The sequence below is a fragment of the Macaca fascicularis genome, chromosome 5 (genome assembly GCF_037993035.2).
Source record: "Macaca fascicularis isolate 582-1 chromosome 5, T2T-MFA8v1.1".
Lineage (NCBI taxonomy): Eukaryota > Metazoa > Chordata > Mammalia > Primates > Cercopithecidae > Macaca > Macaca fascicularis.
The window spans coordinates 33,547,545-33,553,576 of record NC_088379.1 but is presented as its reverse complement, the minus strand read 5'-3'; the positions used below and the strand labels follow the sequence as shown (position 1 = coordinate 33,553,576).

The window sequence follows — 6,032 nt, the reverse complement described above, 5'->3', positions numbered from 1 at the left end:
AAGCTCACAGTCTTAGGTGGACTTTGAATTGTATATTTCATTCTTAAAATCAAAGAGATTATAAAAAGTGATTATCAATTAACAAAGGATTTCAAAGAGCCCTCAAAGTGAAAGCCAGCTTCAATACATCTTAAATTCTTTGGTTTGTATTTTCACTTGGTTCTTTACCTATCAAGTGTTTCTTATTTACTTTACAGCTCGTGAAAACATGTACAAGATATTACATTCTGGCAGATATATAGTTGTAAACTGTGATATTGTTTCAATATTAAGCTATTTCCTCCCAGATTGAATGTTGTGCTTAGCCCTTTCCCTGCAGCTGCATTTGAGGTCTTTATACTAAGTAATAGTTACAAAAGTCATGAGGCAAATAGTGTTTCAGAGGTAGAATCAGACATTCACAAAGCTTCTAGCTCAGACAAAGCAGGAAAGACTCCTTAGCCTTTTCAGATAGTAATACAGGGACTGTGTTTGGTTGCAAGAGATATTTCAACATCTAAATTCACCTAAATTAACACTTGTAATTACTGAATGCTCATGGTTTTCTAGTCATTGCTTATAATTTCATATATAATTTCTGGCACAGTTGTGAATTCTGTCTATATGTCATTTAGCTACTCATATGATCACTCTGTTTCTGTAGTTGTATCAGCTTTCAGAGCTAAGAGATATGGTTGCAGCCCTGAAGCTCCCTGATCATTTTTACCCACCTGAGTTGAGCCTCTATAACACTGAACTTACCATATTCTTTCTTCTAACTTCAGTACAGTTAGAAATAGGCAGCCCTGTAGCTCATTATTATCATGATGACTTATTAGAATTCTCCCTCCGTTTTCCAATCTTGCTTTCAAGAGCAGCTGTGTTCCAAATAATCCACAGGTCACAATGTAAATGATGGATTCTCCACTGCTTACTTCGGACTAGCCAGTAGTCTTGCCTATGCTGCTGACATAGCTTCATAGGCCTTTGAGTCTAAAATAAGATATAACAAATTCCACATTTGCATCTCTTTGAAACTCCATTGCCTGTGACTACTTGATATGGTTTGGTTGTGTTCCTACCCAAATCTTATCTGAAATTGTAATCTAAATTGCTGTCCCCAGGTGTCCAGGGAGGGACCTGGTGGGAGGTGATTGGATCATGGGGACAGGTTTCCCCCTTGCTCTTCTTGTGATAGGAGTGAGTTCTCATGAGACCTGATGGTTTTATAAGAGACTTGTCCCCTTCGATCCCTCTCTCTTTCTCTCTCCCTTGCTGACTTGTGAAGAAGGTGCCGGCTTCCCCTTCATCTTCCACCATAATTCCTGAGGCCTCCCCATCCATATGGAACTGTGAGTCAATTAAACTTCTTTCCTTTATAAATTACCCAGTCTCGGGTATTTCTTTATAGTAGTGTGAAAACAGACTAACACAGTACTCAGTTACTGTATTGAAACAATTTCATGTTGCGTGAAATAAAATAGTCTTGGGCTAGTTTAATTTGAAAGACATTTATTAAATGTTTTATGTGGCTTACAGAGAGATTAGAGGGACCCAAGTATTGCCTATCCACAGCACCTTACTTTTTGATGTGGCTGGATATTTTTGTTTGTTTGTTTCTTTTTACATGTGGCCAAGGTTCCTTCTCAGAAGCCCCTTTTCCGTGGCTACAGTGCTTGGCGGGTTTTATTAATGCCACTCACTCCTTTTACCTTACACTTGGGGAACTAACAATTTCCTAATGTTGTTGATTCTAACATTTTTGATTCTCTGAACACTGCCCACTACTTTATTTAAAAAAGAGCTTTTCTATTAACCCTTTAAATATTTCACCTATTTTCATCAGGATCTTGACTGATGTAAACATACTTGATTGGTGATTCTTAAACATGACTGCTATTAGAACATTTGGGAAGCTTCAAAGTTATACAGATTTTAAAATATCTTTTTTTTTTTTTTTTTTTTTTTTTCCTGAGAGGGAGTCTGGCTCTATCTCCCAGGCTGGTTTGCAGTGGCGCCATCTTGGCTCACTGCAACCTCCACCTCCCGGATTCACGCCATTCTCCTTCCTTAGCCTCCCCAGTAGCTGGGACTACAGGTGGCTGCCACCACGCCCGGCTAATTTTTTTTTTTTTTGTATTTTTTAGTAGAGACGGGGTTTTACCATGTTAGCCAGGATGGTCTTGATGTCCTGACCTCGTGATCTGCCTGCCTCAGCCTCCCAAAGTGCTGGGATTACAGGTGTGAGCCACTGCGCCCAGCCTAAAATATCTTTTTTTTTTTTTTTTTCTAAATTCTGCGCCATACTCCCAGACTAATTAAATCAGGATTTTTACAGCTAGGTTTGGACAAAAATATCATTTTGTGTTTTCCATTATCACAATGTACAATCAAGCTTTGAGAAAAGGCTGCTCTAAGGTATAAAATTTAAGCAGATTTAGACTATGTGTATTAACCCTATAGAGAAAACTGAAATCTAAATGTTCCCCTTCCTTGTTACTCATTTTGTCCATTAAAGGGGCAGCTTTATTGTCACTTTGAGGAAATATAAATGTATGAATTGATTACAAATGGAGACGTAGAAGAACAGATAGAAAGATTTGTCCTCCTTTGTCATGGAGTGTTGTAGCAAATTATTGGAAAAAAAAATTCAACAGCTTCTATGCTGCACAAAGAAGCAGATATAATATAGACCAGAAATAAGTATTTTTGAGTAATATAACAATTTAGTCACCAATTTTATTTTATTTGTAGTATTTTCTTTTTCCAACTGACTCTCATGCTTTATTTTCTGCTGAAAACTTTCTTTAATCCTTGTCAGGTACACACAGGCTTAGGCAATATTTAACCAACTAGCATTTACATGTGATGAGAAACGTGGGGACATTGAATTTAGAAATTTAAAGGTAACAAAGAAAACCTGACAGACTGTTCAGTCTTTAATAATGTGAGAATAAACAGAATCAATTAAAAACATACCATATTCTTCTCAGCTTCCTCATGGGATTTGTCCAAACAGCTTGAACAATTGCAAAATAATATTCAGGTAATTTCCAGGCATCCTGCCGTTATCATTCATTCTTTTTTATTTTTATTGGACACAAAATAATTGTACATATTTATGTGCAACAGATTATTTTGATAAATGTATGCAATGTGTAATGATCAAATCAGGGTAATTAGTATAGCTGTCATATCCAGCCTAAATCATTTCTTTTCGTAACCTTCAAAATCCTCTTTTCTTGCTATTTGTACACATGCCATAAATTACTGTTAATCATATTCACCCTACAGTGCTGCAGAACAGTAGAACTTATTCCTCCCATAGCTGTAATTTTGTATCCCTAATTAACTTCTCCCTATCCTCTCCCATGTCCCTACAGTTCCCAGTGTCTAGTAACTGTAATTTTAATTTCTACTTCCATGAAATCAGTTTGTTTGAGCTCTCACATATGAGTGAGAACATGCAGTATTTATCTTTCTTTATTTGATTTATTTCACTTAGCATAATGTCCTCTCAGCTCATCCATGTTGCTGCAAATAACAGAGTTTTATTCTTTTATATGGCTGAATAGTATTCTACTGTGAATATATACCACATTTTCTTTACCCATTCATCAGTTGATGGACATTTAGGTTGATTCCACATCTTGGCCATTGCAAAAGTGCTGCAATAACCTTGGGTGCAGATATCTACACATGTTTTTGATATACTGATTTTTTTTTTCTTTGGATGAATACTCAGTAGTGAAATCGCTGGATCAAATAATAATTATTTTTGTGCTTTTTTGTTTGAGAAAATTTCATACTGTTTTTCATAATGGCTGAAATAATTTTTATTTTCACTAACGGTATGTAAGAGCTCCCCTTTCCCCATGTGCTTGGCAGCACTTGTTATTTTTGTCTTTTTTTTTTTTTTTTTTGAGATGGAGTTTTGCTCTTATTGCCCAGGCTGGAGTGCAATGGTGCGATATCAGCTCACAGCAACCTCCACCTCCCAGGTTCAAGCAATTCTCCTGCCTCAGCCTCCCGAGCAGCTGGGATTACAGGCATGCGCCACCACACCTAGCTAATTATATATATTTAGTAGAAGCAGGGTTTCTCCATGTTGGTCAGACTGGTCTCCAACTCCTGACCTCAGGTGATCTGCCCACCTTGGCCTCCCAAATTGCTAGGATTACAGGGGTGATGTGCCGCACCCAGGCTTGTCTTTTTGATAATAGCCATTCTAACTGGGATAACATGATAGTCCATTGTGGTTTTGATTTGCATTTTTCTGATGATTAGAGATGTTGGACTTTTTTTTTTATATACTCATTGGCCATTTGTATATCTTCTTTTCAGAAACATCTATTCAGATTGCTTGCCCATTTTTCATGGGAATGTTATTATTATTTGCTCTTGAGTTGTTTGAGTCACTTGTATATTCCCAACATTAGTCCTTTGTCAAATGAACACCTTGCAAATATAGGTCTCATTCTGTAGGTTGTCTTTTCATTCTGTTGAGTGTTACCTTTGCTGGAGAGATGCTTGTTAGTTTGATATATTTCCATTTGTCTGTTTTATTTTGCCTGTCCTTTTGTAGTCTTATCTATAAAATATTTTCCTACATCAATGTTCTGAAGTATTTTTCCTATGTTTTATTCTAGTTGTTGAACAGTTTTGGGTCTTGAATTTAAGCCTTTAATCCATTTTAAGTTGATTTTTGTACATGGTGAGAGATAGGGGTCTAGTTTCATTCTTCTACACATAGATATCCAGTTCTCCCAGCACCATATATTGAAGAAACTGTCCTTTCCAAATGTATATTCCTGGAAACTTTGTCAAAAATCAGTAGGTTATAAATATGTGAATTTATTTCTAGGTTCTCTATTCTTTTTAATTGGTCTATTTCTGTTTTTATACCAATACCATGTCATTGTGGTTACTACAGCTTTGTAGTGTATTTTGAAGCCAGGTTGTGTAATGCCTTCAGCCTTGTTCTTTTCACTCAAAATTGCTTTAGCATTTTGGAATATTTTGTGGTTCCTGTTTTCCATCAGTTTTGGTATGCTGCGTTTCTATTTTCATTTGTCTCAATAAGTTTTTTTTTTTTTTAATTTTCTTCTTAATTTTTTCATTGGCTCACTGGTTGCTTTGGAGCATGCTGTTTCATTTCTCTGTATCTGTAGAGTTTAAAAATTCCTCTTGTTGCTGATTTCTTGTTTTATTCCATAGTGTTCTGAGAAGAGACTTGATATGATTTTGATTTTTAAAATTTTTTGAGACTTGTGTGGACTAACATATGGTATCTCCTGCAAAATGTTCTATGTACTGATGAGAAGAATATGCATTTTGTAGATGTTGGATGGCATGTTCTGTGAATATCTGTTAGGTCTATTTTATCTATAGTTCAGTTTAAGACCTATGTTTCTTTGTTGATTTTCTGTTGAGATGATCTCTCCAATGCTAAAAGTGGGAGATTGAATTCTCCCATTAATATTTTACTGGGGCTGGGCACAGTGGCTTACTCCTGTAATCCCAGCACTTTGGGAGACCAAGGCGGGCAGATCACCTGAGTCAGGAGTTCAAGACCAGTCTGGCCAACATGGTGAAACCCTGTCTCTACTGAAAATACAAAAAAAAAAAAAAAGGAAAAGAAAAAAAATAGCTGAGCGTGGTGGCCGGCGCCTATAATCCCAACTTCTCAGGAGGCCGAGGCAGAAGAATCACCTGGACCCGGGAGGTGGAGTTTGCAGTGAGCCTATATCATGCCACTGCACTCCAGTCTGAGTGACAGAGCAAGACTCTGTCTCAAAAAAAAAAAAAAAAAAAAAAAAAAAAAATTATTCAGTTTGATCTTTCTTGTTAGCCCTAATAATATTTGCTTTATGCCTAGATTCCCTGGTGTTGGGTACATATATATTTGTAATTGTTATATCCTCTTGGTGAGTTCATTATTTTCTGATTATATAATGAACTTTTTTGTCTCATATTTCATTTTTAATTAAAGTCTATTTTGTCAGATATAAGTATAGCTATTTTTATACACTTTTAGTTTATATTTATGTAAA

At 36.1% G+C, this 6,032-nt stretch overlaps 1 long non-coding RNA gene across 2 annotated transcripts in view; it reads left to right on the top strand.

The window, feature by feature from the left end:
- The first annotated feature begins 2,900 nt into the window (after positions 1-2,900).
- The window catches only part of LOC123573502 (uncharacterized), a 138,235-nt gene continuing 135,103 nt past the window's right edge, over positions 2,901-6,032 (top strand). For both annotated transcript variants that reach the window (XR_006698058.1, XR_006698057.1), the window contains exon 1: positions 2,901-3,025. This is a non-coding gene — a long non-coding RNA (uncharacterized lncRNA). The remainder of the gene's footprint in view (positions 3,026-6,032) is intronic.